Here is a 12,834-nt window from a genome sequence, read left to right as displayed (position 1 = left end):
GCACTTAAATCAATACCTGCACCTACCAAGGATAAATACAGCTACTTTTATTGGAACCAATTCCTCCGGAACCAAAAAGGTGTAACTTCTGGAAGGCTGCTACCTGAGCTCCTCCGGAAACCGGAGACAGGATTGTGAAATACCTGACAATATAGCTGAGTTGGTTGCACGAAATGAAAGGCTTGGTCAGGTCTGAGTGGTTCTAGGAGATTGTTGTATGTTTACAGTGAGAATACTGATCGTGGCATAATTGATACATAGAAAGTTATTGAATTGATGTGGGAAATAAAATCATAAGAAATCCTTGGACAATATCTGAAAGGGAGTATTTAGTTCTGTGCCACTCAAGAAAAAGGAACAGTTGAGCTTTCACAATGTATCTACATTATACAGTCAGCCAATAAAACCTAATCCCCACCCAAGCAATTAGAGGAGAGCACAGGGTTGCAGTTGCAGCTGGGATTTTTAGCTTGGTTAAAGCAAATAAAATACTGTAGAAGAAATGAAATCAAACTTGTTGAAACTTGGATTTGCAGAAATATAAGGTAACTTGGAGAAGATGAATTCAGGTGGAAAATGACCTTTTTATTATGTTCAGGAAGGCATTAGAATGTCAGGAGAAATGCTGGAAAGGAGATTTATTACCATAAACACAGTTGACAAGTTCCATTTTGTTGAGTATCTTGGATGGAGGAAGGAAACCAGCATTTCAGGAGGTGATTTAAAAAACTCTGCAAAGTGTTCAGAAGACCTGAGTGGGGAAGGAATGTGTTGCTCTTGGTCTGCTGAGAGGCTCCTGGAAGCCTCGAAGAACCCTATTCCACCACAGATTTGCCTATTCCTTGCCAGAATATTTGTACTAGGTGGGTTATATGAGATATGAGATGGGATGGATGCAATGTATTGTGTGCATGTGTGTATGTGTGTGTGAGTATATATACATCTACATATTCAGAGATTCAGAGTATATATATGTATATATAGTTGAATGTGTGTATGTGTGTGTGTGTGTGTGTGTGTGTGTGTGTGTGTGTGTGATTTAGAGATTCAGAGGGAATTTTCAAAACACAAATTATTTTTTTGTAATAAAGTGAAGTAACATGTATACATCGTTTTACATTTTGAAGGCCAAGTCCATCTGAGACATGTACATATCTGTGTTGCCTAGAGGGCGAATGTCAGCATTCACATTTTAAAGATGAGGAAATGAGGATACAATAAGGGAAGTGATTTTCCCATTGTCCTTTTCACTTTGCCACAAAACCTTTCACAGTATTTGTGATTCATAAGCATGAACTTTGAAACCGCATGGGACTCCAACATATCCCTTTTCTAAACTATTTTCCCTCTCTTCTTTTTCGTTTGAATATTCACCTGAAATTCCATCAAAATTTTTGACAATTCTCCATACACCCTCACTTCCTGCTTTTTTCCTTGTTTTCTTTTTCTCCTTAGCACTTTTATTTAACACACTTTACATTTTACATATTCAATCTTGTTTTTTGCATGTACTTTTCTGCTGTAGAGAATACACTCTCTGAAGATAAGAAATTATTTTGCAGGGTGCAAGTGGGGACTACTTTTTCTCTGCTGTATCCCCAGTGCTAAGAAAAGTACCTAAAAAATAGTAGGCACTCAATAAATTTTTGCTAACTGAATGCATGTGTGCATGAGTGAATTAATGCTTGAAAATGGTCCATTTGTCCATTTGGATCTAATTAGCATCTTTCTGTCACTGCTTTTTGTAATTAAGGGGTTCTAATTACTTACTTAGAAGAAAAATAACAAAAAGAAGTTCACTGAAGGTCCCTGGACACTTGATATGGAGGTGATATTCCTTCCTTCCTCATTAGTTCTTTCAGAGTATCAACAAAAGGAGGTGTTTGGAACCTAACTTCAAATCTCCAAATAATGTCTCCGCTATGAGCAGGGAGTATTTTCGTATGTCTCATGTCTTTGCTGCCTCCTACACCCCCTTCATTTTGCTCTCATATGTGGACAACACTCAGGAAATACCCCCTGCCTACACCCAGCCAGGAATGTATTTTTCCTGGACCAGTGCCTTTTACTTAGGATCTTTCCAGACGTTTTCCTCCCTCATTAAATTTTACCTATCCCTTTTTCCATTCTCTCTGGTGTCTGCTTTCCATACTGTTTTATGTTTCCTAGGTAATATATTTTTATTTTATCAGAATGAAGTAGTCTCAGAATTGGAAGACCACATATTATAGCTTCTTTCCTAGTGCAGCAAATCTTTCTACAACATTGGCAAGTGAAAAGCAGTGTGGGTAAGAATTCAGTCTCTGGACATAAGACAGATGTGCTTTCTGCCTTTTACAAATAATGTGACTTTGGGCAAATTACTTAACCTCTCTAAGCTTCAGGTTCTTCATTTAAAAATGATGTCAAAATAGATCTTATCTCTTAGGGCCACTGTGAATTTTAAATAGGAAAATTCAGGAAGAGTGCATGGAATAATTTCCTGCCAGTAGCAACCACTAATAAATATTATCTATGACTAATAGCATCTTTGATAAATGGTCTTTCAGTCTCAATTTCAATGCCATCAATGTTGGGGCAGGAGATCACTGCTTTTTTAAGTTAATCAGTTCTATTTGAAGACACATTGTCTACCTGCTACAAAGACCTTTCATAATTAGCCTAAACCTGCTTCCTTATATCCTCCATCCATTGGAGGCTCCAAGTGTTAACTTGGAGGAACATAGTATACATACATACTGATATGGATTGAACATTTGTATGCCCCCAAATTCATATATTGAAGCCCTAACCCTCAATGTGATTGTATTTAGAGATGGGGTTTGGACAGGTCATTAAATTTGATGATGTCATGAGAGTGGTGCTCTCATGAAGGGATTAGTGTCCTAAAAAAGAGAGGAAGAGATAAAGGAGCTCTCTCTCCATAAATATGTACTGAGGAAAGGACATGTGAACATACAGTAAAATGGCAAACACTGCAAACCAGGAAGAGAGCCCTCACAAAGAATCAAAATGCTGGCACTTTGGCTGAGACTGCCCAGCCTCTAAAACTGTGAGAAATAGATGTTTGTTTTGTAAGCTACTCAGTCTATGGTATTTTGTTTTAGTAGACTGAACTAAGACATGTGCCTTCTCTTTCACAAGGATATGTTTGAAATTTCTAAATACAATGATTATAGCCTATTATATCTTCTCCATTTCAAGCTAAGACTTTCCAATTCCTTCCACTGCTATTTACCTGTAGTGGTCTATCACCCCATCACCAACTGATTACTCTCCTCATGATGAGATCTAGTTTACCTCTGTGCCTCTTCAAAAGCTAAACCAGAAAGAGATGCAAGACCTTAGTTTTTGTCTTAACTAGTACACATTACAGGGGAGATATTATCTTCCATGACCGGGCATTCTATTTTTAATGGAAGCTGAGATCTCATTAGATTTATTGACAGTCACATCATATAGTTGTAGGTATGTCTAGCTTGTCAACAGTCAGAAGTGGAGTAAGAACACCACATCCTTTTTACATGAAGCAATGATAAGCCACATTCAGCCTGTTCTGTACATGTGTAACCCAGCAGCAGGGATTAATATTTATTTCTATTCAGTCACATTAAAGAAAGTTATGGAGATAATACCTTCAACCTGTTGCTCCCAATATTTTTTTTCCTTTTAAGACACATTAATGACTGTTCACATGAAATACAAATGTCCATGGGCACACCCATGATTATTTGAAATTTCTATCTGCCAGTTTTAACTCCACCCCTTACTATTCTTTGCAAAAAAGCATATCAGGATTTGAGTGAGTGAGTATACCAACGATGTGTACAAAAATGTGAAAAGCAATAGTCTGACATTTTTAGATTACATAGATTAATATCTTTGTGCTATTAGGGAAGAAAAGAATTCCTTCCACAATGTTGAAAAGAAAAAAAAAAAAAAGAAAGCACAAATAATGAAGGAAGAAGCTGACACATCTGGCTTCATTAAAACAAAAACCATCACCAATCCACAAAAACGGAATGAAAGATATTTGCAATATATTTATTTGACAAAAGACTAGCATGTTCCCCAAAACTATAAGGAAATTTTACAAGTTATTAAAAGAAAGAAAATCAATAGAAATATGGGCAAAAAAACCCCACTTAAACACGTATTCCACAGAAGAAGAAACCTGTTTGGAAAAATCGTTTGAAAAAATTTCAATAGTAATCAGGGAAATGTAACTGAAAACTCAATGAGCTAGCATTTTATACTCAAGGAAACTGTCAAAGTTAAAATGAATGACAATACCAAATATAAGGGAAGAGTGACAGTAATGAAAACCCTCACACTCTAGTGATGGGAGTGCCAACTGACACAGCCAGTTTGGAAAACATTTGGGCATAACCTAGTCAAATTAAACTTGTGAATATGCTATACATTACATAGTAAAGTGGCCAAGATGCTATAAAATAAAATCCCAGTGCTGTTTGCCTTTCATATAATAGTTCCAAGTTAATAGTCCAGTTTTGGGGGTGGTCTCTTCTACAGTCATTTGAGAATCATCTATCTCATTTGTTCGACTTTCTTAGGCCATTGTCCATGTTGGTATCATCTATAATCTGGATTGCAGGCATATCAATGTCCCAGAGTGTGGGAAGGCAAACCTTGTTAAGGTCTATACCAGAAAGACTTATTTCCATTTCACTTAGATTCCAATGGCAAGAACCTAGTTACGCCACAAATGGCTGTAAGAAGGCTGGGAAATGTCTTCTGTAGTCTTTTATTCTTATGGAATGAGACTAGATAGTAATGAACAATCTCCACCATACCCTGTGACACAGCAATTTTACTTGCAGGTATGTACTCTAAAGACTCATTTCTAAATGTGCACCTGAAAACATTGTATAAGAATATTCTTGTAGCATTTTTTAGCAACAAAAAAATCACAAATAATGAAATTATCCATCAACAATAGACAGAAAAAGTGAACTGAGGTGTAAAACGTAATACTATATAGGCCCCAAAATAAACAAAGCTACACATCAACATACATGAATGTCATAGAAACACTAAAAAATAAGAAAGTCATAGAATATACACTGGATGATTTGATTTTCATAAAGTTAAAAAGGGGCAAAACTAAAAAAGTTAATGTTTAGGGATAACTACATGAGTGGTAAACTGAAGAAAAATAAGAGATGAAATCTCAAAAGTCAGGATAACTTGTAGCTATCTTTGTGCAAAAGGGAGTAGATAAGATTGGGAAAAAACACTCAATGTTTCTAGCATTGATGTAATTATTAACTGGGTGGTGATTACATAAGTTTCTTCTTTTCTGTGTGTATATGTTGAGTAACAAAACTTTTTCTGAAAAAGCAAATTGAAAAAGTAAACAATTTTTAAAACTCTATATTTGAAGTACATAGGTAACTAATTATTTGTGACATGTAGTTTGCAATGCATGTCAAGACAGCATAATCATTGTTTTACCCAGAAGATGGATTCATAGAGAGAATTTCAACCATTTGGGGAACAGACATCAGGGAAGATACTTTGGGGACGTTGAGGAATGAGTACTCTATCACATAATGCAAGTTCCATCTTTCTCTTTTCAGTCCTCCAGGTTGGTCAACTCCTCTGTGCCCATCTGTATGCAAATCATACAACAGAGCACAAACTCTGTACTAAGCATATAATCACAATTCTGATTTTAACAAGTAGCAAGCCTATATCAATGTTCTCATCAATCCCTTTGATGCAGCATAGTGATGAGAACATAGTGATGAGAATCAGGGTATCTGGGTTAAAATCCTGGTTCTGCCCTGAAACCATAGATAATCTTCTCAACATCACTAGGTCTCCCTTTCTTCATCTATAAAATGGGAATTTTAATAGTACCTACTTTATAGGGGTTATTGTGGAGATTAAATAATACAATGTATAATAATTTCATATATGCCTATCATATAGTGGGTGCTGAAAAATATTACATTAAAAAATACAACAATAGAAACTTTTCTTTTTCAGTTAGCAATTGGTTAATACTGAGAGATGTAGAAACATAACACACTGCCAGGCCAAATAAAGAGTCTTTTAAAATTTGTTACATATGTACAATAACTAGTTCTAACATGAGATAGCTCTGGCATGTAATGGGCACTCAATAAATCTTAGCTTCCTTTTATTTTAAGATATTTGGAAGCTTTGTCCTGTTTCTTTTAATATGTTATTATCCATGAATCTACTAATTAGAGTCACAAGTTATAATTAGGAGGTAGAATATCTTATAAGAGAAAGTCAATCTCTCTAGAGAGTTGTAAATTTTTGTTCTGAAATTTTTGTTTATGTCTGGAGGTCAGAATCTCAAGGGATCAGCAGTGTAAAGTAAAATAATGTAAAATTAAATAGGATAACTATATGTAAGTTTCTATTACTGTAATGGTATGTAATAGGACCTTAGCAAACTTGATTTTTCTTTTCCTCACTTACATTTGTTTTAGATGCTATATAAAACACTGTAAAATAAATCCTCAATTCATCTTCGTCTTTGGAATTTGAGTCAGATTTTTGGAAATAGCTAAAAGCTACTCAGAGCCAATTTAGTGAATAATATAAATGAACAAGTTGTATAATACCATTTTTGGTAAAAAAAAAAAATGAGTTGTGATGAAATTAATGAGACATTTACTTGTACAAGCTTATAAACTGGCTCTGAAGCAATACCAAAAAGGAGTTCCACACATGGTTTAGGCAGTGACAAAATCTCTAGATAATTTTAAAGACTCCTTTTCACCTAATCAAGTCATGTTAACTTCACTCATACACTGTATAACTATATCAGTTTTAAAATATAGAAATAAATCTGTACCTATTACCAATAGCTCTTAACCTAAATTCCCCCGAGTATGGTTTCTCAACTTTTCCGCTGCCTCTTCCCTATACTAGGTTAATTCATGGTATGACAAGGGATCTCAAACCCTACTTTAGCTCTACAGCCAGTGTCAATTTTGATTGGTTGATGCCAGAATCATTCAATTTGCTAATTGTTTGGAATATTACCACTTTCTGTCATACTGTCTGACCAGCAATTTCATGGTTCCAGCAATGCTCATTTGGATGTTAAGCTTGGATAGTTTGTATAACAGCAACAACAATATTTTCCTGAGGTGGCTAGAACAGAAAATTAGTAGTTCTTCTTCGGAATGACTGATCACTTTCAAAATTCATTTCTTAATAAGGTGTTACATGCATTAGATTAAGATGTGAGATATATCTTCCATCAGCAAATAAATGCTTTCTTGCTGTTTGCACTACAGGTAGGAAAGAATCCTAAATATTTCTAGAGAGAATTCCAACATCCTTATAGATGTTAAAACATAATTAATTCTGCCAGTGATAAGTCCATGGGATTCCTCTGTAGGATAAAAAATGAGCAGAATAAATTCTTAGATGCTTACAAGGCAGATAGTACAGATCAATCACATCTGCAGACGTGGCAGGAAAAAAATCTTTGAAAATCCATTTAAGTATTTATGGCCCGTTTACTTTCACAATTTTCAGTTGTTCTCCATTGTACTCATCTCATTGATATTTTTATTGGTCACAGAATAGTGACTGTATCATTTTTGTCATAAATAACCCCACCTCATTGCCAATTATCTATCAGGATTTCAGTTGACATCAATTGTGATTGCCAGCTATGGACAGCATGCGTTCACGCACTCAGCTGGGAGCAGTAGCTTACCTGCACTAATCCCAAAGATGTTGTATTAGGAAGGGGGTACTGTTATAAATGCTATAAATAAGACATGTTGTTAAAAATTTTATGACTTTTTAAAGTATGTTTCCTGGGGCGCCTGGGTGGCGCAGTCGGTTAAGCGTCCGACTTCAGCCAGGTCACGATCTCGCGGTCCGTGAGTTCGAGCCCCGCATCGGGCTCTGGGCTGATGGCTCGGAGCCTGGAGCCTGTTTCGGATTCTGTGTCTCCCTCTCTCTCTGCCCCTCCCCCGTTCATGCTCTGTCTCTCTCTGTCCCAAAAATAAATAAAACGTTGAAAAAAAAATTTAAAGTATGTTTCTTTATATACATTTGGAAGTAATTCTTTCTTTTTTCTGTCCTTTGCATTTTACGTGAAAGGGGAAAAAGAAAAGGCAATGGAAAATAGAACGGAAGAACCTTAAGATTGCCAGGTCCCCAGCACATAGCAGCACAGTGCCTCACACATAAAGGCATTCAATCAACTATTGTTAGCCAGTGGAGAACTATCTACGTGTAGAAACAATGTGCCTTAAGTCCTTTCGTCATCAGTTACAATTTTGAACCTCTTGGCTGCAGACCCTGTGATAGCCAGGAGTGGATTTTGTAGCAGTCAAGGCCCTGATCCTCCCCAACTTCATTTCTAACTTGAGAGAACTGTATGTGTACATGGTACACGGCAGCGTGCTGAGCTTTATTACCAAAAGCTTTCTCACATTGAAAAACGGAGCCACTTTACAAGCTATGGGGTGAAACAGTGTGATAGAGACGTCCAAGTCCACACTTTGCTAGGATGCTGTGTTGGAAATAACTAGAGTAGGCTAATGAAACAAGGAGAAGGAAATGGAAACCGAAGGTGATTCTATGTTTATTGCTGAAAGGGCTAATACCTCAGGGGTGGGGTGGGATTAGTTACAAAAAGTGATAGCACCTAGGCAGTAATGTGGTCCTCAACACAGCAGCATGTTAGACTACTAAGAAGCATTCTACAGTTTCATGGATCTCTTTGAGAATACAAATTTAGTGTTTAATAGTTGGTTATGGTTTCATTACTTGGAAAAAACCAACTAGAACAATGGATTAGTTATCCCTTGCTGTGCAACACATTACCCTAATGCTTAATAAAAGTAAACATTTGTTATCTCTGTTTTCTGTAGGTCAATAATTTGAGGGTGGCTTGGCTCAACAATTCTGGTTCAGCGTCACCCATGAGGCTAAGTGAAACTTTGGCTGTAGTTACAATCATGTGAAAGCTTGACTGGGTCTGGAGCATCTCCTTTCCAAGATGGCTCACTCACATGGTGAGCAAGTTGATGCTTCTTGTCGGCAGGCAGCCTCAGTTCCTCCCTACGCTAGCTGTTAGTTTCTCCTTAGTGCTGCTTGAATGTTCTCATGACATGGCTTCTGGCTTTCCTCACAATGGGCTGTCTGGGAGAGTACCAGATGGTAACTCCATGTCCTTGTAACTCAGCTTCAGAAGTCACATACTGTAACTTCCTCAATATTCTATTATCAAGCAGATCAGCCTTACTCATTGTGGGGTAGGGGGGGAAGGAATGATATAAAGGTATGAATACCAGAAAGATATAATTTGAGGGGACGCCTGGGTGGCTCAGTCAGTTAGGTGTCCAACTTTGGCTCAGGTCATGATTTCACCATTTGTGAGTTTGAGACCTATGGTGGGCTCTGTGTTGACAGCTCAGAGCCTGGAGCTGCTTCGGATTCTGTGTCTCCCTCTCTCTCTGCTCCTCCCCTGCTCATGCTCTATCTCTCTCTGCCTCTCAAAAATAAACAAACGTTGAAAAAAGAAAAAAATATAATTTGGGGATCATCTCAGAGGCTACCACAAATGCAAAAACCTAAATGTAAAACACAGTGCACTGAAGGGCCAGAAAATGGTTGTATCCTGTTTTCAGTTCTTCATCTTTCTAAAAGTTTTCATTAATTTTTCTATCTACTAAGATTATCCCATTTAAATTTCACCACAAAACTTTGAGTTAGATATATTAATTGTCTCATTTTCAGGTGAGAAAATGGAAGCCTAGAGTGATTAAGTAACTCATGCTAGTTTATTCAATTAGTAAGTGATTGAGTTAGGATTTAAATTCACTGCCACTCATCGGTTCCATTTAATACAATGTAATAAAAAATAAATAGATTAGAATACTGCAGCTATTTTATTAATAAATATAAACAGAAAATGAGGTAGAGTCAGGGGCTTTACAATCATGTATAAAACACCACTGAAGATGTATCTTGCCTGAATTTCAATCAAAAACTAGATAAACTCTCTTAATCACTAAGCTAGAATGGTTTCCAACATCCAAGCAGTTTTGGATATTACAAAGGTGATTTTGCTTGATTCTTAGGGGGTTGGATACAAAAGTACTCACTCAAGTTATTTAAGTTTAGGACAATTTGAAAACCAAATAAAAATTCTAGATAATTCACTTATAATATGACATTTAACTGGCAGCAAACTTAGGTGTTTACTTTGATCTGACTAGCACATTCTTCCTTTGTAGGGAGTTATTTAGTTAACTGTATCAGTTGGGATGATCTAGGTTATGCTGCTGTAACACCCTCACCATCTCAGTGTCCTGAAACAACAAAGATTTATTTCCTGCTCCCACTTATCCAACCCTTGTCAGCAGGGTGATCTCATTGTTCTGCATCAAGGAGTTAGGATGATGCAGGATCCATGTCACATGCATTGAGGGAAGATCCAATACTTGTAGGATGTGAGACTTATACAGTTCTGGGCCCTCCTTTTAAGAAATATATACAAAAATACAAATTCGATACAGAGACTTGAAGTGGGCCCATGGAAATGAGTGGCCCTAAAACTTTTTTTTTAATTAGTTTCACAATAAATCAGTCTCACGCTTCAATGATTTTCAGGTCAGGGAAAAGGAATATAGTGAAACACATATTGAACCATTCAAGCTTCAATCCGGAAGTGACACAAAGTTCAAAGTGGGTTGGGAAGCATGATTCTATCATGTATACCCACAGAGGAGAGCTGGAAATATTTAGTAAACAGCAATAATTACCGTAGCATAAAGGAGAAGAGGCAGGGGAGATACATGATTTAAAATTTTTTTTTAATGTTTATTTACTTTTGAGATGGGGGGAGGAAGGGCAGAGAGAGAGGGAGACACAGAATCCAGGGCAGGCTCCAGGCTCTAAGCTGTCATCACAGAGCCCTACGCGGGGCTCAAACTCACAAGCTGCGAGATCATGACCTGATCCAGTCAGCTGCCCAACCAACTGAGCCCCCCAGGGGCCCCGAGATACATGATTTAAATTCATGGTCATATCACTTTTTCAACTAGATGCATCCACTTGTGAAAAATGTCATTACCTACTTCTCAAACAAAATGGAATCACAAGTTAGCTTTTTGGGTCTCCCTTCTAAGGACAGTACAAAGATGGACATAGAAAATGTTTCACAAATTTCTACTTTCTCTTTCCTTTTCTTTTAAAAATGATCAACTCCGTTTCATATTGATATATTCTTTCTTAGATATGATACTATCTTTTGTCAAGTTATACTATATGATATCTATAAATATAAGTAGATTTATATATAGTTATACTATATGTGGCATACTATATATACTATAACATATATCTATGGTATACTATATACTATATATACTACTATGTTGTAGTATACCATATTGCAGTTTAATAGTATACCATAGATATATAAAAATAAATATGTATATCTACATATATATATGTAGATACATCTATACTATGTATATACCTACATATATACATATCTATACTATATATATCTATACTATACTACATATCTATAGCATCTATTTATAGTATATATGTATAGATATACATTTGTATATACATATCTATGTATCTATCTATATATATATTTATAGTATATACAGATTTTTATATACATATGTATATATAGTATACATACTATACTATGCATACTATACTATATCTGTATAGTATTTGTATATAGTATATATGTATATATATACATATCTTTGTATCTATATATAGATTTATGGATCTATATAGTATATATAGTATATATAGGATATATAGATTTGTATATGTCAATGTATATGTAGTATATATGTAGTATAGATATATATGTATAAGTATACATGTATCTGTATGCTATATACAAACATATATGTATAAAGATAACTATTGTGTACATATGTTTATATATAGTATAGATATTTATAACATATACTATATATAATATATAATTATATATACTATAAATGGATAAAGATACTATACATATATATAGTATACTGTAGATATGTACTATATACTATAGACATAAATAATACTATATAAGAAAGTATATTTTACCAAGTTTTTGGGGGGGTCTCTTCCATGTGATTTAGCATATAATCACTGTTCTTACATACTGATTTTCTAGTTTGTTGCAAAAGCACCTTACTTTCAAATTCTTGGAGTATTTTGGTTAAAATATCTTTCAGCCTTCTTATAGTGATGCCCATATCCCAGATTACTGAGTATGACTGTTATGAATAATCACTGCTACTGTGGGGATCTAAAATAATCATCAGGGGTGCCTGGGTGAATCAGTCAGTTAAGTGTCCAACTCTGATTTCAGCTCAGGTCATGATCTTATGGTTGTGAGATTGAGCCCTGTGAGATTGAGCTCTGCACTGACAGTGTGGTGCCTGCTTGGGACTCTCTTTCCCTCTCTCTCTCCCCCTCCCGTGCTTTCTCTCTCAAATAAATAAATTTAAAAAATAATCATTATCAGATCAGGGTTAGTACAAAGAGAAGAGGAAAATGTTTATTAAAAGGTTTTGTTGTTTTTGATTACATTTACTGAAACAGAGTACAGAGAGAGAATTCACAGTTTACTACTGTTTTTGAAACATGGAAGAATATAGTTGTATATTGATAAAACTTATTACATTATCTGAAAGACAAATCATGGTATTTACTAGCAGTTAATTTGTCAATATGCCTACAATCAGATGTGTATCCGTGTATATGCACATGTTCATGTTAATCTACCAAAGCAATTGTAATAGACCATTTGTTTTCTCTAATGTAATTCCTAGTACT

This window comes from Herpailurus yagouaroundi, unplaced genomic scaffold (genome assembly GCF_014898765.1).
Source record: "Herpailurus yagouaroundi ecotype Mexico unplaced genomic scaffold, PumYag 162, whole genome shotgun sequence".
Lineage (NCBI taxonomy): Eukaryota > Metazoa > Chordata > Mammalia > Carnivora > Felidae > Herpailurus > Herpailurus yagouaroundi.
Note: the sequence above shows the minus strand (reverse complement) of the source record.